This window comes from Podarcis filfolensis (assembly GCF_964270895.1).
Source record: "Podarcis filfolensis genome assembly, chromosome: 1".
Taxonomy (NCBI): Eukaryota; Metazoa; Chordata; class Lepidosauria; order Squamata; family Lacertidae; genus Podarcis; species Podarcis filfolensis.
Genome location: NC_139604.1, coordinates 78,268,638 through 78,294,514, shown reverse-complemented (window position 1 = coordinate 78,294,514; position 25,877 = coordinate 78,268,638). Strand labels below are relative to the sequence as shown.

The following is a 25,877-nucleotide window of genomic DNA, read 5'->3' as shown; positions in this document are numbered from 1 at the left end:
TTTCTTAAACAATAGGCCTAAATCCATATTAATGATTTCAAAAAGTGACCAAGCTTCAGCACCTTTTGTCCTCTATGCATTAACTATCCAATAATCAACAGTAGCTGTCCTGTATTCTACTGTCTTTAGCCTAATTCAGGGGGACAGATATTTGTCATCACCCTTGAGCTGGGAGACCCATTCTGACAGATCGACATCCTTATTTATGTAACAATGTCATAGACAGTAGCCTCTAATGAGTGGAGTGACATAGAAGTCTGTTAGAGGGAAAGGCAGAGAAAAACTGGAAAGGGCACGAGGGGTTAATGGGACTTTTCAATTCCAGCCTCCTGGGATGTGTAATTATGTTCTAATAAGGAATGAATGTATTGATTAGATTCATGTGCAATTGTATTCATACACATACATTCAGCCCCACATGCATATAGCCGGTAATTGTGCATGCTTTGAATTTCTCCAGTTTATGTTCCTAATATATATAATGGCCTCTTTGGTCAGAAACGTACAGGCTCCCATTCATAACCTTTTGCTGCATCCTTCCCATTTGAATGTCCAGCAATTTCATTAGTTCCCTAGTACATTTTTTAAAACTTCAAACTTGGGTCAGCAAAAAGCAAGCAGGCACACTTCAGCCTAAGAGCTAATGCTTAAAGGTGGAGACTTTTTAACAAATGAAACTGAGCACATTTAAAAGTTAAAGGAACCCTGATAGTTAAGTCCAGTCGCAAACGACTCTGGGGTTGCGGTGCTCATTTCACTTTACTGGCCAAGGGAGCTGACGTTTGTCCGCAGACAGTTTTTCCGGGTTATGTGGCCAGCATGACTAAGCCGCTTCTGGCGAAACCAGAGCAGTGCACGGAAACGCCGTTTACCTTCCTGCCAGAGCGGTACCTATTTATCTACTTGCACTTTGATGTGCTTTTGAACTGCTAGGTTGGCAGGAGCAGGGACCGAGCAATGGGAGCTCACCCCGTTGCGGGGATTCGAACCACCGACCTTCTGATCGGCAAGCCCAAGAGGCTCAGTGGTTTAGACCACAGCGCCACCCGCATCCCCTGAGCACATTTATGCTGTGCTAAAGAGAATACCCTTCACATGACACTCTCAGTTTTTTCATGACGTTCAAAGGGTGAGAAGCTTAAGGTTTGAAAGGTCTATTACTTCTTTAGGATGATCATAAATGGTACACTACCAATGCAATAAGGAGGTGTGACATTGAAAATCAAATCTGACTAGGAGGAAGAGGAGAAAGATAGTTGTGATTTAGGATAGCAAAATCCTGGTTCTTAGCATTTTTATAAATACTGTATGAAATTCCAACCATGAACATAGCCTTATAAGTGCAAAATCCTTTAGCTGATCCATATATCAAAGTGGTATGGGGTAATGTCAAACCACTGGAGAGTTACAGCACCTGTAACTGTGGCTGTAGAGACCGATATGGGAGAGACATGTTTTATTGCAGGCAGGGCAGATGAAGGTGTCTGGTTTTTTATGTTATTATTATCATTTATTGATTTTATATACCACCTTATACCTGGAGGTCTTAGGCCGGTTCACAGAAAAGATCAACATAAAAACCACAATATATATAATCAAAATAAAAACAACAACCCAGTAACACACCCTCTCCGCAAAAAAAGAGCCACATTTTAAAAGGGCATAGGGTCCATCATGGTGTTTCTTCTCTCTGCTATACTCCCAGTGGTCATTCCTCCTCTGGTCACTTCTGTGCATACAAAACCTCCCTGTCCTGTCTCCAGGCATTGCAATCATCTGCAAGGAATTCCCATATGGCGGGGTTAATGTTGCCAGCCTTCATATCATGTTTTCTTCCTAAATCTTTTATTACAATCAGCATTCCCTGTTGAATGCTTGCTTACTCCAAGGATATTAGTATGTTGTAAGAACTAGATTGTGCTGGTGTTGAATATGTCTTTGGAAAAAGTAATATAAAGTGAGACAAAGATGTTGAAAGACATGTTCTCATGTCTGGATTCCTGCTATTGTTGCTAGAAATGTACACAGACTATCAGCAACAAGAAGGAAGATACTGTAGATGCTATCTTTTGTCAGGCAGCATTAAGGAAGGTTTATGAAAAATTGAGATCTTTTAAAATTGACCAAATGATCATAACTCTTTGAATCTGAACTATGACCCCTATCTAAGATCCCAGGACAATTCGTTCCCAATGGCATGACATTGTAAGATGCTTTATAATAGCCTAGAGAATGCATGTCAAATTCTCCATACCTGCATGCAGAATTAGCCCTGCTATTAGTATTTGATCCATTTACAGACATTTAAATAAGATCTTTATATCACAGGGAATTGCCATCAAATCCCATTCTTTAATTGGGTAATTTACTTCTCAAGCTATTGGGACATGTGTAAAGTAACACTGACTTAGCAGAATTATCCTTTCTTGTTCCACCTATTAGCACTGATGTCAGCCTAAGCTTTTTCCTCTTAGTGAGCCAATCTTTCATTCAAGGCATCGAAGATCCTGAGAAAGTTTGCTTCATTTCTTTATCCTCCCCCCCTTTCCAAACTGTTGAGTGAGCTCCTAAAAAGTTATTGAAAGGGCATTACCCAGCCTGACACATTCCATTTATTTCAATATGGTGACAATGAGAGAAGATCTAGTTAAAGATATTGCAAAAGCCTTATGGGATACTTAAAAGAATTTTTTTTTCTGGGAGAAAAATGTAATGCATTACAATAGAATACTTTGTTTTTGTAGAAGGGCATTCTGTATTCGCCCCAAAAGCTGCTGACTTAATCATTAGTTATGATGAGAAGAGATTTAGTGGTCTCTTTCTTTACACTGTCAGTGAGAACAATGTAGCTGAAAAAGCCTATGCTTCCCATTATAAATCACTATAAGCTCCATGAAAATTTCTCAACTACCCTGGGGTTTGAGTGAGCAAAAACTTGGTGGTGTAGTCTCCCAATAGCAGCATGTTATGCAGAGTACTATAGGGTTTTTTTATGAGATCCTGTGGTATATTGCAGGGCTGCTATGCAGAATTTCCATTGTGTGACACATTATGAGTTGCTAGGGTTTGATGTGCAAACTAACACCCCTTTGCCTTCCGTTCCAGTTCATGGGAATCGTGTATTTTTATAAAGTGTTTCTAAAAATTGGGTGGAGAGTGGGAGAGGTTTTTTTTTTTTTGCATTCTTGGGAATCATATAAAATGGGGAGGGGGAAGCAGAACCCTCTCTTTCAGTCATAGTCTTTTAAAAGTTACATTTAAAAAAAGAACCCAGTTTATGCCACAATTCCTTTTATGTTGTCAAGAGGTGAATTTACAGAATACATCTAACAAGCCTGCCCATTAGAAAAACAGCGGCTCATTCACATAACAGATGACTTTATAGATTTAGCAAGCAATATCCAATTATGATATTCTACACAAACATTGTCATTCATGAATGAAAGTTAGCATTTAGTCCCACTGCAATTCAATCTGAGCTACCAAGCAGTTTTATCAATGTATTCACTTGGAATTACTCATAGATAGTGTCTGGGGCTTTGAGGGCATCCTGTATCTATTTTGACATGTTTTGAAACTGGAACATGTTTTATATAAAGTATAGATTATTGATTTATATGATACTCTGCATATCATATTCTCTTGAAAGATAGCTTTCATGTGTTCAGTGGCGTAGCGTGGGTTGTTAGCACCCGGGGCAAGGCAAGTAATTTGTGCCCCCTAACCCGTGGATTTGCGCCCCCTAACCCGTGGATTTGCGCCCCCTAACCCTAACCCCCAGATGTTGCTCCCAGTGCGGCCGGCCCCCCTGCACCCCCACGCTACGCCACTGCATGTGTTGTTTTCCAGATAGTAAACCCCTCCCCTCAATATACATGTAGGCTACATTCCCACTTTAAGTCATAGCTTAGTGTAAGGTGCATGAGCCTCAGGCTTGTGTACTTATGGTTACAAGTGTCTTAATTTACGGAAATCAATTCTGTATTTGAGGAGCTGTCAGAGCATAGTTCTCTATTTGAAGGATTCCTATGTTTGAAGAGCTGGCTGGTCCACTCAAGATAAACAACCCTAAGAAGACAGACTTGATGTTGCCCATCAACAATGAATTATTGTTTTTTTTAAATACATTCTTATACATTCCTGCTTACCATCATAAATCACCACAAAAGGATTCAGGAAACATCACCAATAAAACACAAGGTAGACTTTTACAAGGTCTACATCTGAACCCACACACATGTATATTGCATGTATGGACCCAACACAGACAACCAAGAGGAATCTTCTAAGGAGCGAATTATCTTCTGGTAGTTAGGCTCCAGATATACATGATGGCGATAGACTGATCGGTAAGAAATTTAGCCTCCTCTAATTATTTATAAATAGGCCCAGTTTTGAGAGTAACAAATATGCAGATGTGGGGTGTGAATCCTTCTACCTTCCCTCCCTAGGAACTCTTCTCCCCAATGTCTTCATTTCCAGTATCGTAGCCAGGCAAAAGTTTTGGGGGGTGACTTCAGGCAATGGACTGCTGGGAAGGGTTAAGGCTGATGGGAAGGTAGTTCTGGTGACTGGCTCCAGGAAGCATAGCTGTGTCCCAGCTCTTCAACTTAGAACCCACTCCCAGTTTGTACATTACTGAGAGAGAACAAAGTTTCAACAAAGAGCATTGCATCATGCTTTGATGGAGGCTTAGAATCCTACTGCCTAGGTTTCTTGAATGTGTTTCTGCAGCATATTGCAAATCAAATAAAATGTTTTTGTTGTAGAAAGATGCAAAGGGTCTTCCCCACTCCCCTTCCTGCCTGACCACCAACCAGTTTGCATGCAAAAGTCCAGTTCTGTAAAATATGTCCGAAATTCCTATGACTGGGTTACAGAGCCCTTAGGGTCAGAGTTGTATCAGCCTCCTGTACTGGTTCTCTCAGAGTTACCAGACACATTTACTAGCTGAAAACCTCACCACCCTTTGGAAACAGCCTGGCTTTTTGCTTCTCAGTAACCAGAATCAACACTCCTCCCCTTTCTAGTCTTTGTGGGCTCGGAACTTTGGGATTTCATTTTGTATGCCAATGACAGCTGTAGAAGCCAGCTGCAGACGTACATCTTCATGGAGACAGGGAAGCTTATGGCTTTCTAAACTATTTGCTTAGTGTAATTTTCATTACTCAGTATCTTTCCCCATTCTTTGGATTCCTGTGAAAGCAGTTATCCAGATCTCAAATCTAAAAGATTCATTGTAAACCATAGGATTGATCAAGCCAGAGGAAAACGAAATGCATTTTTCCCAAATATGTGCTTCTCTCTGAGAAATCACTGAATACTGAAATCTCCCATGGGCAAAGAAAAGCCACACAGTATTTCTTCCTGTATGTTAAGGCCACATATGCATTACACACTTCAATGCACTTTTTTTTACTTAGGAAACACAGTAATGTATTACTTGTCTCCCTAAGAGTTCTATTATGGAAGCTAGACTGGGTAGCTCCTTGATGGAGAACCTAGGAAACTGCCCTTACAATGAGTCAGACCACTGGTCTGTCTTGCTCACTGACTGGCAGAAGTCTACACTGTCTACACTGACTGGCAGAAGCTCTCCAGGATTTCATACTGGTTTCTCTCCTAGCCCTATCTAGAGATGCCACCCACTCAGCTAGATGTACGTAAGCAGGCAGGCAGGTAGGGGTTGACTGAGGGCAAAGGGATGTTGGTGGGGCAGGGCTCTATTTGTCTTAATGGACTAGACTCCACTGCAATAGGATTAAGGCATGACTATCACCTGGTGTTAATCAACAACTATTCACCATGTGAATTGCCTATGACAGCTTCTAGGCTGTCCCTATTTTGCAGGTTGGATTCAGTGGCATGCTAGCAAATTCAGGGTGCACCGTTAATGTGGATTTGGAGCTCTTGGACAACAAACATGCTTTCCAAAAAACCCACACCACATTTGATATGACAATGCTGTGTGCGGTTTGTGTGTGAGGTATTTAGAGTCTATACCCTCTGAAATTTGTCCTCTTTCTTTTTTTGTTCTGCAGAAACACAACTTGCAGAAGTCGGACTAGGTAATATTAAAAGAAATTGAATGAAAGTGTGTCTGCAGTTCTACAAATATTTTTTTGCAGCATTGCACCTTAAAAAGCATTTTATAGTAACTTTGCAGATAGTCAGGAACCAGAGGATGTTAATGGGAACATGTGTTTCACGAACAAATGCATTCCATATTTTAGGAAAAACATTAATTCTTTAAACTCATTTCCAGCATGAGGGAAGGTGATTTTGTACTCTCGGGATAATGATTTTAGGTCCTGCTTGTTTTAGCAGAACATTTATTATTCAGTCAGAAAAAGAGAAACTGGTCTGTGCTAAACCCATGAAAAATTAATAGACAGCCTGCCTCATAATGGATAAAAAGAAATACATGCCTTACACTACTTGATTGTGTAATATAAGGTGCTCCAGATTTTATATTTACACCCCCCCCACACACACACCATAGAATTCATGAAATAAATTTCTGGAAACCTGTCTGAAGATTTGGGACGGGAAAATGTAGCCTTCCAGATGTTATTGGACTCCAACTCCCATCAGCTCCCATCACTCAGTTCCAGCCAGCCTGGTCCATGGTCAAGATTGATGGGAGTTGTAGTCCACTAACATTGGCACAATTTCCCCATCCCTACTGATCACCACACCTCAAGATATGTCTATTTCATTTCATGTATACACACTAGGGAGTGAAAACTGACTGCACATCATGTATACCATATAAATACATGGCCCAACACCCCTTGTACAATCATTATGTGTGAAGCTCTTACTGTGGATTTCAAGTCGTCTTTTGCACAGAAGTCTGTGAAGGGAAATGCACTGTATATACAAACCCTCCCATAGCATAACCAGCACATAAGTGCACATCGCTAAAGAGATAGATGTTGGGTGTGTGCCCAGTACAAAGGGGGCCCTGACAGAGAAAAAATAGCAAAGGTACTTGCTCACTGAAGAGTCTGAGAGTTTCCCCAAACCCACTATGTGTTTGTGTGTATGTGTAGTGTGTGTTCCAGAAGATGGTACAAAAGAAATTAAGAGGAAGAAACACATCTTGTTGAAACTAGCCTTCCAGCTCTAGATTTACATAACAAGACTGCAAGTGTAACTTCATCAGCTGAATTTCTTTGAGAATGGGGGGGGGGGGGGTTGGCGGTGGGAGGGGGGATTGTCCAGCTGTATTTGACTTAGTCATTAGTTCAAACATCCCATTTATGTAACATCATTCCCTAGATCAACTGTAAAAGAGACACTGTTGATTTTGGCTGCAAGCTTAGGGTAGACCGACACTGCCGCTTGATCTAAGCAGCTGCCTCTTTGCTATTCCCTCTGACTTCATAGTCATGGGCTGAAGCATGAATTCATAATGGATCTGCAACATGTGCACTAGTGCATAAAAACAGGCATATGACTCATCTGATAACGCCACTTTCAAAGGGAGGATGAGGCGGGGAAGAGAGTGGGCTTCCCCTGGAGACTTTACTTAATTGTTGCAGGAAATAGGGTGGGGAGGGGAATGCTTCTTATATTGCATCGCAAGTGAAGATTTGACTCAAAGGATTATCTCTCGCGAAAGATGGAATATCTGGCATGTTTGGCATTTGCAAAGCTAAGGACCAAAGATGTTTGCCTACTGCATCTGAAGACAAATGCTGATGCTGCATTCTTGTTCCGCAGAAGAATAGCTTTGGAGAAATACATATGGACAATATTAGGTTGAAATGCAAATTCCACTTGGATATGTACATTTGTGGGAACCAATTAAAGAATCATAGAATCTTGACTGATGTCAAGACTGACATATTGGAAATATCTTAATTTCTTGGGATGTGTGTCATATTCTATCAGAATTACATTTGTTTTACATTCTAACATTTGGGGAAAAAATATAGTGTTACATGCCACCCCAATCTCTAAGTGGTGCAGGATTCCAGGGGTACCAGGCACATTTACCAGGGTCTGTGTGACGAAGAGGCACAGCGGGGACTGTGGAGTCTTTATGATATATGGTTTATTTACATATATATGCAACTTGAGCCTAGGATGTTGGAATGCACAGCATTACACCTGAAGGGAATCCTGTTCCTTCTACTGCTGCAGCCTTGGATTCAAAGAGACTCCAAACATCTGATCCTCTCTACATGTAAAAGAGACAGAAAGCCTTGCGCTCTGTCCCTCTCATCAAGCTTGCAAAAGTGAAAAATTTTCCTGTTTGCTTACACAGGCAAACTGCAATCTTAAACCAAAACTACTAATATTTTGTCTTACTAACTACAATTGCAGCTGGCCCAGCCTTTGCTTTGCTGATGGTCAGTCTTGATGGGTCATGACTCTGTCTTTGTTTCTTAAAGTCTTTGTTTCTTTCAACATTTACATAAAGGCATTAGAACGCTGGAGGTTTTTGACTCAAATCCTAATACAGTGGTACCTTGATTCTCGAATTTAATTCGATCCGGGAGTCTGTTCGACTCCCGAAACAGTTCAAAAACTAAAGCGTGGCTTCCAATTGGCTGCAGGAGCTGTCACTCAGTCGGAAGCCACAGAAGCCCTGTGGGACATTCAGCTTCCAAAAAAGTTTGCAAACTGGAACACTCACTTCTAGGTGTGTGACATTTGGGAGCCGAATTGTTTGGGAGCCAAGCCGTTCAACTACCAAGGTACCACTGCAGTTCTTAGCATGGGATTGACTTTTCTTTTCTTTTATAGCTGACACATAGTAAATGGACGTACATAAATCTAACACATGCTCACATGATGCAGAATCTTGACATAACCAAAGTTGGAATCACTGGCTTCACTGCGATTATATTGTGGATATGTTATGTTGAGGTCTGCTTACAGAAGAATCAGGTGCAAGAAGACTGTGGGGAAGGAATAGTTATGCTATGAAATAAAACCAGAGCTTAGTTTACCCCTTTCCCCCTCTTACAATTAAAAATCACTTGAAGGAGACATTGGGTCCATTCTCATTGGGGTCCTTCTGTCACATACCCTGCTGCTCCCCACAGCATTGGAATAATTTCTGTAGGGAGTTTACGCCCCATTCCAGAAGCTTCCCCAACGTGTGGATAAATGGGGCAGGTCCTGCCAAAAGGAGGCCACTGGGCATCACTTCACTCTGCCCGTCATGTGATTCTTAACTGCACAGAAGGAAAGGAGTGAATAGGACTCATTGGATAATGACAGCCTACCAAGAGTGGCTGGGGAAACCCAGCCAGGTGAGCGGGTTTAAATAATAATAAATAAAAAGAAGAAGAAGAACAAGAAAATTCCCCTCTGCATAACACTAAAACTTGTGGACATCACAAGGAGAAGGGGACGACAGAGGACAAGATGGTTGGACATTGTTCTCAAAGCTACCAGCATGAGTTTGACCAAACTGTGGGAGGAAGTGGAAGACAGGAGTGCCTGGCGTGCTCTGGTCCATGGGGTCACGAAGAGTCAGACATGACTAAACGACAGAAGAAGAAGAAGAAGAAGAAGAAGAAGAAGATCCCCTCCGCATAACACTCATGGGCAATGAAGCTAAATGTTGGAAGATTCAGGACAGATAAAAGAATTTCTTCATGCACTGCATAAAGTGTGGAACTCACTTCCACAGAAAGCAGGGATGGCTACCAACCTAGATGACTTTAAAAGAGGATGAGGCAAATTCATGGAAGGAGGACTATCAAAGGCTGCTAGTCATGGTGGCTGTGCTCTGCCTTCACAGTTGGAGGCAGCAGTGCTTCTGAATACCAGGTGCTGGAAACCACAGGAGGAGAGAGGGCTCTTGTGCGCAGATCCCGCTTGCAGGTTTCCCACAGGCATCTGGTTGGCCACTGTGAGAACATGATGCTGGAATAGACAGGCCATTGGCCTGATCCAGCAGGCTCTTCTTATGTTCTTAATAATTCACCTCTGCTGGTTATGAGCAATGAAAGAGTTTTTTGTGTGCTGTGTTCCGCAGTAATTCTTAGTCAACCTCAAAGCCCTAAGTGGTTGCTTCTAACAAAACAATGGCAGGCTGCGGTTCTAAGCCTAATTCCCTTTGTAAATTTCAGATCATTGTAACTTTAAGTGATGGGCAATGAGTCATCCTGGAGTACATGCATAAGTGGGATGTTAAAATAATAATAATTTGACAATGATTTAATATTTAACATAAACCACAAGTGAAACAGCATTGAAGATTCAATGGTGTTATATTCTTCCACAGATTTTCCCTTGCATGGAGGCCAGAAATCTTTTACCATTTACTATAGAATTATTTGAGATTTTCAGGTCATACTCATTATTTGTTGTTTTTGGTTTAATTCCACTTATTTTGTTTTGATAGTAGAATAGCTGCATTTATTCACGAGGGCGTATCTGAAAACAAGTGCCTTTGAAAATGACAATAATTAATGCTAGTTTATTCAGTATTACAGATCATCATAGGACCTTAAGCTCCTGTGCATTTTCATCAGAAACTGTAAAGTAGGTAATTGTCAAAAAGGATCTCTGATTGATTATGGGGCAGCTGTTGACACCAGATCCACTTATGGCACTCAGATGATGGAAACGAAAAGAGTTTGTTGGTTTCCTTTTTTATTGCAGTCTATTCTTCTTCTTTTTCTTCTTTGGCGATCACTCATAGCCAAGTAAGATTGTCTTCCATGAATATGGTCTTAACAGTGAGTAGTCCATAAGTGACTGTGGAAGCCAATTCTGGATCCACACATCCTTCCACAGTGGGGACAAGGTTTCTGGGCATGAGTTGATCACAGTGAGGGTTTGCCAAATGTTTCTTCCTTTTCAAAGTCCATGACACCTTTGGTAAAGGCTGTTCTCCAGTTGGGGCACCCACAGGCTAGTGTTTCCCAGTCAGTGTTTATACGACATTTTTTAAGATTTGCCTTGAGAGAGTCTTTAAACCTCTTTTGTTGACCACCAGCATTACACTTCCCATTTTTAAGTTCGGAATAGAGTAATTGCTTTGGAAGATGATAATCAGGCATCCACACAACATGACCAGTCCAACGAAGTTGATGTTGAAGAATCATTGCTTCGACACTGGTGATCTTTGCAGTCTCTATGGTGGTAGTGAAATTGGGAATTGTTAACAGCCAATTTGATGAAGGAGTGACATTCTCATATTTGCTTGGTGGCCCTTATGGAAAGACTAACTTTTCAGCTGAGGAAATGGAAGAATCCAAGGAGGGGGAAAAGTAGGTTTTATGTGAAATGGCTTTGTTTTATTTCATATGTTTTGGTCATAGAGCATGACTCGCTTTCTCCCTCAACTCATGTGGCTTTATGCAGTGATATTATAGGCTTACTGAGTTAACTTCCCTTTATGCTTGGCTAATTGATTACTTACGTATATGATGGTTCCCTGACTGCTTCACTTAGTGTTTGTGAATTATGGGTTGTATATTTGTGGGAGATTTTCTATTGTCTACTTGTTTTGCTCTTACGTGTGCTGTAACTGAATATATATATACTCTGGGGTTTTAATGTTTTGTGTGTGTGTTTTTGCTATGGAAAACCTTATTAAACTGTTCCTTAAAAGTATAGTATAGTCTTAAGAAGTCCTCTAGTATAGTAATTCTTATCTTCCAACCCTTCCAGCTCAGCTTGAAAAATCTAATCAAGTTAAATTATATGTATTTATCCATTAGATTTATGAGTTGCCTACACTGAACCCTTTAGGCAACTTACAAAGTTCCTAAACTATCATGTGAGCAAAAATTTAACAGTGTGCATTTTTAAAAATCATATAATTTCTTCTTCACGTTCGTGCAATAAACAAATACATCATCACCAATTATTAATTGGCTTACAGTCAAGCAGGTATCATTTATGCAGCATCATCTATGATTGATACTGCCTGCAGAACAAAATCTCCCCAAGTCTGTCTGCCTTATTCTCTTGAAACTATCTGCTGGTACAGACAGCAGAGAAGCATCATCTTAAAGCTGAAAGAGAAGGAACTGAAAATTGGGGACCCTGAGACTTTCACTTGTTGTCCCCATCACCAACAGAAACACATTTTTCTGCCCTCAGGAGGAAAGGCAGAGGAAACCTGAGATAGTGTTATGAAATATCTCAGCTTTACTCTGCCTTTGATCCTTTCTCTAAAGGTGTCGGTACTTATGTGGCATCCTAAATCATTACTGTAGTAATGTGATGCCTTGGTAGGCACAAGAAGCAGGACCTTTTTGGTGTTGTCCCCATACTGTCCCTCCCAGCTACTGTGTCTAAGACTCCATCATTTACACAGGATTTATCTCAAGCCACTTTTTCTTAAAACAACTTTTTCTGCTGATCTGAAGTTGTGTTAGGTGGTTTTCATGGTATGGTACTGGCCTGCGGCTGGATTTTTGAAGAGTTGTTGCATGCCCCATTGTGATATTGTATTTTTTGCTGTATATTCTTGTTTCACGTAATCCACTTTGTGAGGACTTTCTATTAGGCACAGCCTAAACATACTTACATATGTATTAAATTTCAGACCTATTTGCAGGCAAAGGTTTATATGTTTATTTCTTTATTCAAAATATTTTATACTGCCTTTTATATAACTCTGAGGGTGGTTTGCAACAATAAAGCACAACTTAATATAACAGTTAATTAAAACAGATCTGGGAAAACAGAATAATTCTTTCAGATATAAAGATTTGGCAAAACAAAATGGAATGATACTGCATTGTCAAATAAAAGGACTAATGGGAAGAGCCTTCCTTGGGATCAATATTTTCAAATCAGATCCCTTCTGACTGGATATTTTAAAACATATACCGTACATTGATTGAATTTGAAAAGTTAATTTCAACAATATTAATCCTATAAATTTTTTTGGGGGGGGCGAACCCTGCTAAAACATGGCACTGAGTCAGCACAAGTTAAGGATTATTCGGTTAAATGGACTCAGGATATTTCAGTCAATGCTTGGGTGGAAATGATGGACGAGTGCTTATAGCTGAATACTGCGATAAGAGAAAACATATAAGATCATGAGTGGCATCCCACGCTGGGGAAAAAAGAAAATAAATTATACCTTATTAGTGTGCTTTTCAGCCAGACAATTGCTCTTGGGTGCATGCATGCTATAAATAAGCAGCTTGTTTTCGGGATACATTTGTAGGTGTGAACACCTTCAAGTTTTGCAAATGGCCTGGCATTGGAATTTTTCCGGCTGGAGTCCATCTGCAGTTTATTAGCAGCACATTATGCAGCGTAAGTGAAACAATCTGGACACACAAGGCTAGGAGCTCGATTCTCCTCCCTTGAAGTACACAGCAAAGATCCCATTAGCCGAAATAGGATTTGGATCAGGCGCTGGGATTCTAGGGCTATCCTGGCAAGGCTTCAATGAATATATAAACACACACACATACAAGCAGCATTCGGCTCTTTAACCCTGATTCTTGCAGCAAAACTGCAATCCCAGATGCCGAGAGAGAGTGAGAGAGAGAGAGAGAAGATAGCAAAGGAGGAAGTTTATTTTGATGAGGAAATCCCTTAATGTGGTTGAAAATATGCACAGAATGGTTAATTAGCATGGAGGGGCTTTGAAGGAAATGCTATCTTGAAACGAGACCATCATCTTTTTTTCTTCCATTCTTTTTGCCAGGTTTTCCTTCGATTTATCTCTTATCTTCAGGAAACTCTCACAGCTTCTGAATCTGCTTTTGGCTGGAGCAAGGAAAGGGACAATGAGTCACTTTTGGGCACAGGGACAAGTTGTCTTTGGTTTCTAACTTTCCACATTAGTGCTAGCGTGTGTCCTACCTAATGAACATCAGCCCATCCAGGGGAAATGCAGGGTGGGCTCACAAACTAGTGAAAAGTGAAAGCTCTTTCTGTTTTCTTTCTTTCTTTAAAAAAACACACCAAACAATCCTAACAGTAAATTAATGCAAGTGATAAGCTCCCTCCCTCCCCCCCCGGGGGGGGCAGAGAATACACTTGAGTAGCACCAAAGCTATGTGCTGCTTCTCCGGTGACTAAGACATCCAAAAATGTGCAGTGTTATTAATCAAAATGAAAGCGCTGTGAGCTGGTAAGGAACTGGGGACAGGATACAGCAGCAACCAATACCCTCTGAAGCTATTTCCGACCAAAAACATTTAAGATTGCTATGACTCGTCCTGAGAAACTATTTTAGTGTGTGGTCAGAGGCTTGGGATTCTTTGCTCTGCAGCCATCAACACAGCTTGGAAAATGAAGAACTTCTTGTTAGTTGCAAAAGGCGACGCTGAGCTGCATGGCAAGTGATGGCCCAGCTGCATCAGCACCTTCTCCCCTATCCCCCAGCAAGGCACTTAAGCATGTTCCTACCTCTAATCAGCTGTTTAGCCTCCAGGTAGGTTTCAAGCAAGACTGTAGTGCCCAGATAGTAGATGCTTGACATATTTCCCAGATTTCTTAGAGTCTTGAGAATCTTTGCTGTCATTGATTTAATGTGTCAGATTTTTGTCACCACTTTTGCAAAAGAAAGCTTGCCATTTGCTCCGCTGCATAGACATGAAGAGCTATGAGAGGGAGAGGGAGAGGGAGAGGGAGAGGGAGAGGGAGAGAGAGAGAGAGAGAGAGAGAGAGAGCACTTTGATAAGAAGCAAAGGGGAAGGACCCAAATTTTGCCTAGCTAGTTTTGCAAAGACCCACTGGTTGTGATGGTGTCCCCCCCCCCCCGAAAAACAGATGCCGGTACTCACCATGAAGTGGCTGCAGTAAATGCCAAACTTTTTAACAACAACAAGAGAGAGATGCTGGTACTCATCATGAAGCTGTTACCGTAAGCGCCACACTTTTTAACAATAACAAAAAGAGGCACCGGTACTGTGTGCCCTTGAGTGCCCCCTGACAAAAAAAGCACTGGTTATCGATTTGTGGTAACACAGTGTTGGGATTTTTCACTCATGACACCAGTGTTGTGGAAGGCCCTCCCTGATGAAATACGAGAGGCTTAATCCATATTGACATTCTGCTGGCTCTTGAATAAACATCTGTTCAGGCAAGCATTTCCCTCAATTTGAACATTATGGCATATAAGTGGGTATATCTATCTATATCTATCATCTATCTATCTATCTATCTATCATCTATCTATCTATCTATCTATCTATCTATCTATCATCATCATCATCTATCATCTATCTATCATCTATCATCTATCTATCATCTATCAATCAGCTATCCATATCTCTCTCTCTCTCTCTCTCTCATCTATCTGTCTGTCTATCTATCTATCTATCTATCTATCTATCTATCTATCTATCTATCTATCATCATCATCTATCTCTCACAGAAGCTACAATTGTAAAAGGATTATTTATTCATTTGTACTTTCTATATACATATGTTGTTTATATAGCATCTTTAATTAGCAAATGCATTTCATTCCAAGCTCAGTTAAGTTCAATATTTTCCCCTACAGATGAGTAGGTCATTACTACTCCCATTTTGTGGGTGGAGAATGGAGACTGAGGACTATTTTAAGACCAGTCAATGAGAATCAGAAATAGAAGAGAAAATGTACAGAAACAGTTGGGGGAAAGAAGATTGGCACACAAAGGAGAGCTATGTGGAACTGAAAGTCCTTTAAGGGAAAGCTGTCAAACGGAAGCCTTGGCATTGTACTGTAACAGCCATAAATTAATTAAATACATTTAGACTCCACCTGTCCTCCCATGAGCTGGTGCTGACAAACACTTCTCCTCTTCCCTGTTTTATCCTCACAACAACCCTGTGAGGTAGGGTTAGGGTGAGAGTGCCACAACATCAGAGCAGCATGGCTGAGCCAGGCAGTTTCTAATAATGGTATAAGAATGTATAAAGCAGTTCTGCCCAATCCAAAGTGGGCATCCATACACAGTGGGTGGGCCAGTGAAACTTCAAGCCTACAGTACTCAAATTCATTCACTGGTGAGAATGATTCCCGTTGTTGTGGTGTGTGTGTGTGTGTGTGTGTGTGTGTGTGTGTTTAAAGAGAGAAAGTGCAGTTGTAAACAGTCTGACTACAGCAGGCAAAGACTGTAAAAAAAAAACACAACAAAAATCACCAGCTCTCCCAATTTTACTTGCAAGGGAAAGCACAACCTAAGAACACACACTCTTTTGTGTTAGGCTGGTTTTCTAGACTGAATCTTCAAATATCTTGCTCTCTCTCTCTCTCCCCCCCCCCCCATCACCCGGTCTCCTAGCTGTTCCCATATTTCTAAGCAAATGTCTGAAATAGGAATACAACCAATATGTTAATAATCAAGGAGTCTGCTCACTGCTTTAGACAGACATCAGAGAATTTCTCCCACAGTCTGCGCTGTATAATCAAAAAGCCTCATTCACATTAACACGGCCTTATGTAACAAATCCAAAGTGACAAACCCAACAGCTTTGAGCGGTTATGTTCCATCTCCTAATGTCCCAAAGTTCCGCACGTCATTAAAAAGCTGCATCCTGAAGGTTTACAAAAGAAACAAAGAACAGCTCCGTGTAGGCTGCTCAAACTAGACCCTGAGTAGTTAAGCAGAGCATTACACAAAGTTCCTCCCGTGCCAAAGGAAGACTGAAAATGCAATCTGGTATTGCCATTCATGAGCCAGAAATATTGTATCGCTTACTGAAAGGGAAGGCATTTGTTTCTCAAGAGCGACACTGCGAGAAAGTTTACTTCTGAGTCATCAACTTTGACAGCATGTGAGTCCATTCTAAAACTCGGCTTGGATGGCTTTTGCGAAACGCATCAGAGCTGTTCTGAGGTCCCTAATCGCTGGGCGCATGATCTGGAGATCACACAAGTTGACAGAAAGAATCCCACGGCTTTCTATGGGGTTTGGATCGGACCAACACAGTTTCTTGAAAAACCCATCGTTTTAATTGTTAACAACTCTCTTTCCTCATAGAAAAGCCACAGAAACCAAGTGGTTTTGCTTACACAGGGACTCCAAAGCAAACTGGATGCTTTGGAGAGAAATGTGAAAACAAAAACAGTCAGGATGCACACACACACACATTCATGGAAATCGAAGCCACTGAAATTGATAGATTTCTAAGTATGTACTAAATATGCATGGGATCAGACTGTTGGTCTCATTCAGCTTGCCCTCTATAGTTTGGCTGAAGCACTGCAAGAAACTCTACAAAACTAGAGAATTGTGGTAGTCCAGGTTTGCATAGTTTATTGCTAGAAACAGGCACATTAAGTTTGTTTTGTCTGGGCACCGAAAGGACAGTTTCTTTTCCTGCTACCCATCACAGTCTCCATCCTTAAATCAAAGCATCTTCTTCACTATACTTCTGGAGGCCTAACCCCACACAATGGGGATAGCCAAAAAAAGTAAGTAAATGGTTTCGTTGTTCAAACGACCCTTCTGCCACCAATGCAAAGGAAATATTGACTGAATAAGTATATTCAGGGATCCATTACTACCCTGATAAAATGCATGAAGACGGCCAGAGCACAAAGACATTCAGTGAATGCAACTAGAAAGCAAAAACAGTTGCATTGGACCATCCTGTTTGCCTTGACTCAGAGTTACTCAGACGAGCACTCGGCACACAGCAAAGATGAAGAAACCTGCCCATGCTGGTTCCTCTCAGTTTCTCCTATAAAGAGCCACTGCCAGTCAATGTAGACAATACTGACCTAGATGGACCTGCTCAGACCCAATATATGACTGCTTCTTGCATTCTAACCTATATTCCCGTGTTCTGCTTTTTTCAGTCTTTAGCACAGTTTGCTCCATTTCTAGAGCAGTTTGCACTTTTTTATTTTTAAAATCCACATGTAAATTTCTCCTGTGCTAAAGACTGAAAAAAGCATACATACATATTTTTCCTCAATATTTTTCTTTAATGTGGATAAGCCGTTTCTCCTAATTTACCACTTTTTGCAAGCCATCTCCCCTGCCATAGGGTTATGAATTTGTGGTGGCAGGGCAGATTCCCTATAATCCTAAATTTAAGAAAGGGGTAAAATTTAGCTGATTTTTGGAGTGCGAAGGGAAGGTGGCAGGCAGGTGAAAAATGCAGGCTGAACCAGATTTCCTGAACTGTTCAAGAGATCCTTGCTATAAAACAAGGACAACTAAGTACCAGACCATTAAGAACAATTGACCATGCAGATGCTGTCCCTCCAGCTGAGAAGTGGACAGAAACAGAAGAATTGAGAGAAGGAGGTTGCCAGGGTAACAGGAGGCATGATGTCACCACAGGAAGAGAGGGTGTACTAACAGAGGTTTTTGGAGCAGGGGGTTATGGGAAGGAGGAGCAGGAAGTGGGCAGAAATCCATGCAAGGACAGAAGGGCAGAGGACACCCTGGCTGGCTGTTACAAAGAAACTTGGGTATAGCCCTTAGGGTGTCTCTGAATCCAATGCTGCGCTGCTGGGCAGGACAAGCCCCACTTGAAATGTAAATGCTATGAACTCTCCCTCCATAAAACTCAGGTGTAAATATGTGTGAATAAGCCATATTTCTAAGACACTGCAGACTTGGCTCTTCCTCGATTTTCCAGCAAAAACAACCCTGAGCGACTGCCTGGAACCCTCTCCTGGAGTTTTGCTACCGCTTGGCAGAGATTAAGGTGGCCTCTAACAATATGCATTTTTGTACATTTTTTCACTAACAATTTGTGTGCACTTCCCTCTGACATATGCTCTTCTGTATGTGTTTTGGCATTGGAGAAGTGCATGGCAAAATTTGGAGAAGCGTGAATTTTGAAGGGCAGTTGGTGTGTTAAGAGTTAGGGTTGCCGTCAAATGCAAAGGGAAAAAATTCCTCCACACCCGCCAGGCAAGTGGGAAGTGAACAGGGATCAAGTAACTCAGATTAGCTAACTCAACATTGTCATGCCTCAGTTTCTTTGCAAAAGGTTTTTTTAAAAAAAAAAAAAAAAGCCATAGGCATTGAGCAAGGAGGGTGTTCTTATCACAAAAAGTCATTGTAGTGTTTCTGAGCAATCTTGTTCCACTTCCTGTGTATGTGCTATGGCCTAGGCAATTTACAGATAAATTCGGTCTACCACAGTAATTTATATAATTCGTGGCTTTGATCCAGAAATGTCTTGTGTGAGAGAAAAGTCCTTCCCCTTGTTCAGGAAAGGCCTGCCAAATTCTCCTCCTCCCAGTTCTGCCAGAGCCTCGTGCAATTCATTCTATACTATCCCAGAGGACTGTGGTCAGCCTTCAAGAGTTGCTTTCGGAGGGATGTGTGGGGTTATGTTGTTTGTTAGTTGCAATTATAACCCATCTTTCCTTCAAGAAGCCCAAGGTGGCTCACATAGTCCTCCCTCCCATGTTATTATCACAACAACCCTATAAGGTAGGTTAGGCTGTGAGTGAATAACTGGCCCAAGGTCACCCATTAAGCTTCATGGCTAAATGGAGATTTGAACTGTGCTCTCCCAGGTCCTAGCTGAGGACTCTAACCACACTGTAGCAGATGGAGGAGCCAAGAATGCTCTGTTGCATAAACAAATTTCTGGATCTAACCCAGCATGTTTACGATTGGGAAGTAAGGTGCTAGAATCATTCATTGTACTAGTTCACTGCAAAGAATGTACAATGAAGCATGGCAACAGGGGTGGCTAAACTGGGCTACAACTACCACCATCCTTGACTACAGACAATGATGGCCACAAGCTGATCAGAACTGGAGTCTGGCAATAACCGAAGAGCCACAGCTTGCCCATCCCCAGCTTAGAAACTTCTAGCCAGTGGTTTGTTTGTAACCTCTGGGTATGCACAGAGTGCAGTGACGGTCACACCAAATTCATGGAGGAGAGACAAACCACCACAGAGCGTGGAAGGTCTGTCTGTCTGTCCGTCTCTATCACAACACAGATGCTGGGAAGGGCGCTTGCCTTCCCGCCCTGCTTGCAGACCCTCTGGAGACATCTGGCTGGTCACTGTATGAAACAGGATGCTGGCCTAGATGAAGCCTTGACCTGATTCTGCAGGGCTCTGATGTTCTTCAAAAGAATGGCCTTATATGTATGTATTCAGCTGTTTGATTTCTTCAAGATGAGCAAAACGCCTCTTTGCTCCATCTCTGCCAGTTGGCTCATCCGACAGCAAACTCTGTCTAGCGATAAGTGAACCTCGAAAGGTTTCATGTAAATAAGTGCTCGGAAATATTACTGCGAAGCTTCTTGGAGCCAGAATGCTTGTTTCTGCAAAACTCGGGTGGATGTTATGTAACAAGAGGCTGTTTTGATGAGATATCCTGTTCTTGCCGTTTCCAGTACAGCTGGAAGGTGAGCAAGAATAGCTTCCCCACCAACCCGATTGTATTTTATCACTTCTGCTTCTGTTGCCGATTGGGAGGTGGAAGTCCAAGACGGCCGGAGACCGAACAGAAGTTGAGTGATATGGAAGGGAGAAGTTGGGACCCCCCAGATGTTTCTGTTAGACTCTTGGACAAAGGAAATGGCTCCTTCCATGTCTCGTGGGGCATTTTTGAGGGTTTTGAAAATATTACGACAAAAATGTACTGATCCATACTTGCGAAAGTGACACAAGAACATAAATAACAGTGTCCTGTGGTTTCGCTAAAGGAAGTCACTGTTAAGTTCCTGTAAAGAAGGAACTCGTATTTCCGAAATTATTTAACTGACATCAGCCACCAACAAAAAAAAGTATTATCTCTGTGTGTGTTTACAGCACAATCCTAGAAATGTCTACACAGAAGCCCCATTGAATTGACAGTAGTGGAGCTTACTTCCAAATAAACGTGTGCAGGATTGCAGCCTTTAGATGTTTTAAGCACCTGGTTGTTAAGGGATCAGTTAAGTGAGTCCTTCCCACTAGAAAGAATGGCGCTTAAAATGCTTAAAACGCAACATTTTTTAAAGTGATGATTCTGCTCCATAAATCCATAATACGTCCACATCTTCCACATCTATTAGACTAAGAGCTAATGCACATTTCCCTCCCTACTAGGATGCGACTTTCAGGCACCCAAACCACATGGCAGATATGTGTCTGGGATAAACAGACTTATTAAACCAAATCCAACCACTGGTCCATCAAGCTCCTCACTACCTGCGCTTCAGTCTTGCCTCCTCTAAGCTGACTGGCAGTAGCTCTCTAAGGCTTCAAACTGGGGCATGCTTAGTCCTACCTGGAGGTGACAGAGCTTAAACCTGAGCCTCTCTACATGCAAAGCCACTGAGCTATGGCCCTTCCTCTAACATCCTCTTGTGAAAACTTATGTGCCCTGACGTCCTGTATCCAAGAAGCAGGGCTTCTTTTAAGTCTAGGCTCAGTTCATAGAGCCAGGGTGCTGTAAAAGACCCATAGGCAGAACTATCTCTGAGCATGTGCAGAATGCCAGCTGCAAAACAGCAAAATTTCACCCAGACACCTAGCTTGGCTTGGGCATGAAGATTTGTGGTTTCAGGGCAGAGGACAAGCCTGGATGTCTGATGGTTTAGAACGGCTTATTTCAGTAAGACTTATTTTTGCCTCAGATGCTCATGAGTAGACTCTTGGATTCAGGCTTTAGAAAAGCTTGAAACCACCACAAAACAGTCACTGTACCAAACGGTATTCATCTTTTTTTATTTTATTTACATCAATAGAAATAGGGTTGCGTTTAGAATGCAGGTCCAGCTAGCGAAGTTTTGGTTGTGCTGACATACGATAGTCTCCATGATTTCAGGCAAGAGTTTTCCCTACTTTGGAGCTGTTGGGGGTTGCACCTTGAGCATTCTGGAAGCAAAACACATGCTGTGACATTGAGCTATGGCCCTGCCCGTGGTCACGTCCAGGAAATTACTTCTGCCTTTTTCTTATGACTAGCATTTTTAAATGCTGCTGTCACTACGCATCACGGGCTCTGACTTAGCGCATTTTAAAGCTAGTTATCTGCCACAGTAAAATAAATATTCCATAACCCTCTATTCTTTCTCCGTTTGTTAAAAAAAAAAAAAGCAGCAATATGCTATCACCAGAACAAATGCTTCTTTCACTAGCTTTCTGGAAACATAAAGTTCATTTAAAGCCTAGGAGATTAAATTGTGTTCGTCTGGGAGACGGCATGTAGACAAAATCTGCTTCAAGAGTCAGAAGGCCCCTGAGTCAGAGGAAAGTTCAATTAATTTGTCAGAGAACTGAAAACAGATGATTTCAATCAGCACAGAAAAATGACTTCATGGCAAGAGCATACTGGTAAAGAGAGAATTTGATTTCCAATATACAAACAAGTGGCCCCCTAGAATTAAACGCCGCTTGAGCACTATTCCAGAGATCTTTCAAGAAGCAGAGCTTTTTGATGTCTTGAGTAAATGAAGTCAGAATGTAAAGTTCAGAGTTTTGCTTAGCTACAATGGAAACCTTGATGAAAAGTGATAACAGACTGCCTCCACCTCCCTCCCTCACCGCACTTCCTGTTCTTTAAACAAAACAGTGCCATGCTGGCTTTCATGAATGGCCAGGTATCCGAGGCTTCTCATTGGCTAAAGCTTTACTGAGGCTCACCAATCAGACGTAGGCAAGATCTGTGTGAGGCCTCTGTCTGTGCTGTGAATGATTTCACTGCCCCCCTGCCTCCAGTCTCATACCTTCCTGAACCTCTCTCTGCCTCCCTCTCCCTTTCTTAAATAGGAAATGATGTGATTTTTTTTTTGAACAGACCATATGAGAATTCTGCTATAATTGTATCATTCTTGTACGAGTGCTGCGGTTTCTCCCAATAGCCCACAGGCTATCTTCCCTGGCTCTGTGTTGACTTTAAGGATCTTATGACAGAAAAACGAGGCTTGAATAGCTATAAATTCATTTCTGTGCGTGTTCCTCTGGCTTGAATTTCATTCAGTAAAGTAACTGTAACCATCAAATACCTTGGCAGTGCAGCTAAGAGACAAAGAAAGGGAGGAAGTCTTTTTTTTTAAAGGCACTCTTTGAGAGAAACTATAGAAATGCGACCAGCATACCAAGTGCAATCTGCTTTAGAGATGTGCCTTAAAAACACACACACAACTGAACAAAAATGTAGCAATCAGACTTACTGTGGCCAGCCAAAACAACTTAATTATCCTGGCTAATGTTATATCATGTGTGTGTGTGTGTGTGTGTGTGTGTGTGTGTGTGTGTAGAATGGTGATCACAAAAGGTATTTGGAGGACTGAGAGAAATGTAAAAATTTGATATATTTTTTTAAAAATAGTCTGTGTAATGTAACATTATCTATCTGAAAAGAAATCTTCATAGCTACAGATGAATTAGAAAGTAAATATTGGCTTAATCCTAAAACTACCTGTTTTTCACAATAAATAGTAGTTTTATCTGATTTTCTTTCTTTGTATTGCCTTTGTAGCTTTGTGGCATGCAGCTAGTGATTGAAACAGCCATTCAATAATTTAAACCGTTGTTTCAAACAGTGCTCATTTTTAATATGGGCTATGAGCTAAGGCATTGAACAAAAGCTCAGGGATGGCATCAGCGATGGGCACTGACAGGCACCTCCTGAGCCCCTAGCAAAGGGCCCATTGCCAACCCCTAGAGCTGTTGAGCCCTGCTCTTCTCTTCCTCGCTGTCATCTGGAAAGACAGGAGGAGAAAAGGTGCATTGTGACACCTTAAATGATGGCTTCAGCTTTTGTGGACCAATTTGTCAAATACATAAGGGGTAATCCTAAACTGGAAAGCATAAGCAGAAGACAAAAACTATCCAGTGCTCTGAGCCTGTTTGGGATACCAGAGATTACTTCCAGGGCATGTGAAATAGTATAAAAGAAAATATTGTCTTGGAGCATACAGTGGTACCTCAGGTTACAGATGCTTCAGGTTACAGACTCCGCTAACCCAGAAATAGTACCTCGGGTTAAGAACTTTGCTTCAGGGTGAGAACAGAAATCATGCAGCAGCGGCGTGGCGGCAGTGGAAGGCCCCATTAGCTAAAGTGGTACCTCAGGTTAAGAACAGTTTCAGGTTAAGAACGGACCTCCAGAACGAATTAAGTTCATAACCAGAGGTACCACTGTAATATCATCTTTTGTGCAGAAAGCCATGGGCTTGATCCAGCAAGACTCTTTAGTTCTGATGTAACCATGAATAGGCATCAAAAAGGGGTAGGTCTTCAGTGGGGAGGGGCTTTGCAACCCAACACTTTTACACCCAGAAATATGTGCCAGAGAACCTTGCCTCAGTCCTGTTTGTAATGCAGTGGTACCTTGGTTTTCAAATGTCTCCGTCGACAAACATTTCAGTTTTCGTAAACCCGGAATTAAATGCTTCAGTTTTCAAATGTGCCTCGGAAGTCGAACTGGAAACGCAGCTTCCATATTGAGTTTTCCATTTTGAGGCTTCTGAACTGAGTTTTCAAAAACTGAGCTGAGTTTTAGTATGGATTATGTTCGAAAACCGAGCTACCACTGTACTGTTTCCTTTTGCCTGCTTTCATCAAGCAGGGTTGTATACATAACCCATACAATTTGTGCTCGGCTTTGTATCATTTTGGTAGGATTTCTCCGCAACCTCTGAAGATTCAGTTACCTTTTCGGGGGGTGGGGTCCAAGCATTAATTTAGAAGGTAACTTTACTGACTCGGATTTCATCTGTTGCAAGCACACCAAGGAAGTGTCCGAAAGGTGCAGCATTGATGAAATTTCCAAATTGCTGCAGATGACTCTGAGATCCAGCATTGTTGCAACTGACTAGAGGCTTGGAGAATGTTGCCCTCCTTGCCAGCAGAAAGATAAAACACCAGGAGACATTTAAAATGTACACTGAATGAAATCTTTTCACCCACCTCAGGGGTAGTTTTAATCACTCAAAATGGGAAGTGGCAGCATGTATCTAAATACCATGCATAGTTATCATGGGAAATATAACAGACAAGCATAATTAAGTGGGGCTGACTATATGTCAGAGTGCTTCTCATTTTCCACTGAAAACATGAAAGTGAATACCATTTGTTGAAAGCCTATTTGTTTCATCTAACTGCAGCACAATCCAATGCATGTCTACTTGAAAGGAAAACCTGTTGAGCTCAATGGGCTTTATTCCCCAGGAAGTGTATGTGGGACTGAACCCTAAAGGGTTAGATTCAGACCTGCTGATCCACAAAGGACAAGCTTCTTCCATTTTTAAAAAAGTGACTGAGAGCCAAAGAAGAGGACACATGGAGCATAGGTGACTTTGAGCTATGCACTGACTATTTGTGCCTTTACTGTATGCAACGCAATGTCCTATCCTTGAATCTTCTAAAAGAAGAATACAGTCGTATCTTGGAAGTTGAACGGAATCCATTCCAGAAGTCCGTTCGACTTCCAAAATGTTTGAAAACGAAAGCACGGCTGCAGCCAATCAGAAGCCACAGAAGCCCTGTCGGATTTTCAGCTTCCAAAAGAATGTTCGAAACCCAGAACACTCACTTCCGAAAGCTAATTTGTTTGGGAGCCAAGGTGTTCGAGATCCAAGGTACGACTGTATAAAATCTAAATCTTTGGAGAAAGTGGCAAATTAACACTCCTTCTCCTCTTTTGCTTCCACATCCTAATTATTTAGCTCTATACTTGTTGATACATTAGTTGGAGAAGATCTTGCTGTGGGCGGATGTTTCCATACAACCCTGAGACAATAAGATGGGAGAATCCTGTAGTAAAACTAAATAGATGAAGACATGAATACTTACCTGATCACTGGAGAGATGAGGTGTGTGTTTTGATTAAATGAGTCACTGTGGTTTAGTGGCTAGAGTGCTGGACTAGGACTTGGGAGACCAGGGTTAAATTCCCACTTGACCATGAAGCTCACTGGGTGACCTTGGGCCAGCCATTGTCTCTTAGCCTACCTCACAGGGTTGTTGGGAGGATAAAATGTGATGGGGGGGGAACCCTGTATGCCACCTAGAGTTTCTT

General features: G+C 41.7%; 2 long non-coding RNA genes across 2 annotated transcripts; one reads left to right on the top strand and one right to left on the bottom strand.

Moving 5' to 3' along the window:
* Positions 1 to 12,661: 12,661 nt before the first annotated feature.
* Positions 12,662 to 14,998, bottom strand: LOC310757847. The gene is made up of 3 exons (XR_014545496.1): positions 14,733 to 14,998; positions 14,356 to 14,549; positions 12,662 to 13,710 (listed from the first exon to the last, which is right to left on the bottom strand). It is a non-coding gene; the product is annotated as an uncharacterized lncRNA (long non-coding RNA).
* Positions 14,052 to 15,715, top strand: LOC310757919. Its single transcript, XR_014545568.1, has 3 exons — positions 14,052 to 14,380; positions 14,719 to 14,812; positions 15,463 to 15,715. It is a non-coding gene; the product is annotated as an uncharacterized lncRNA (long non-coding RNA).
* Positions 15,716 to 25,877: the final 10,162 nt, after the last annotated feature.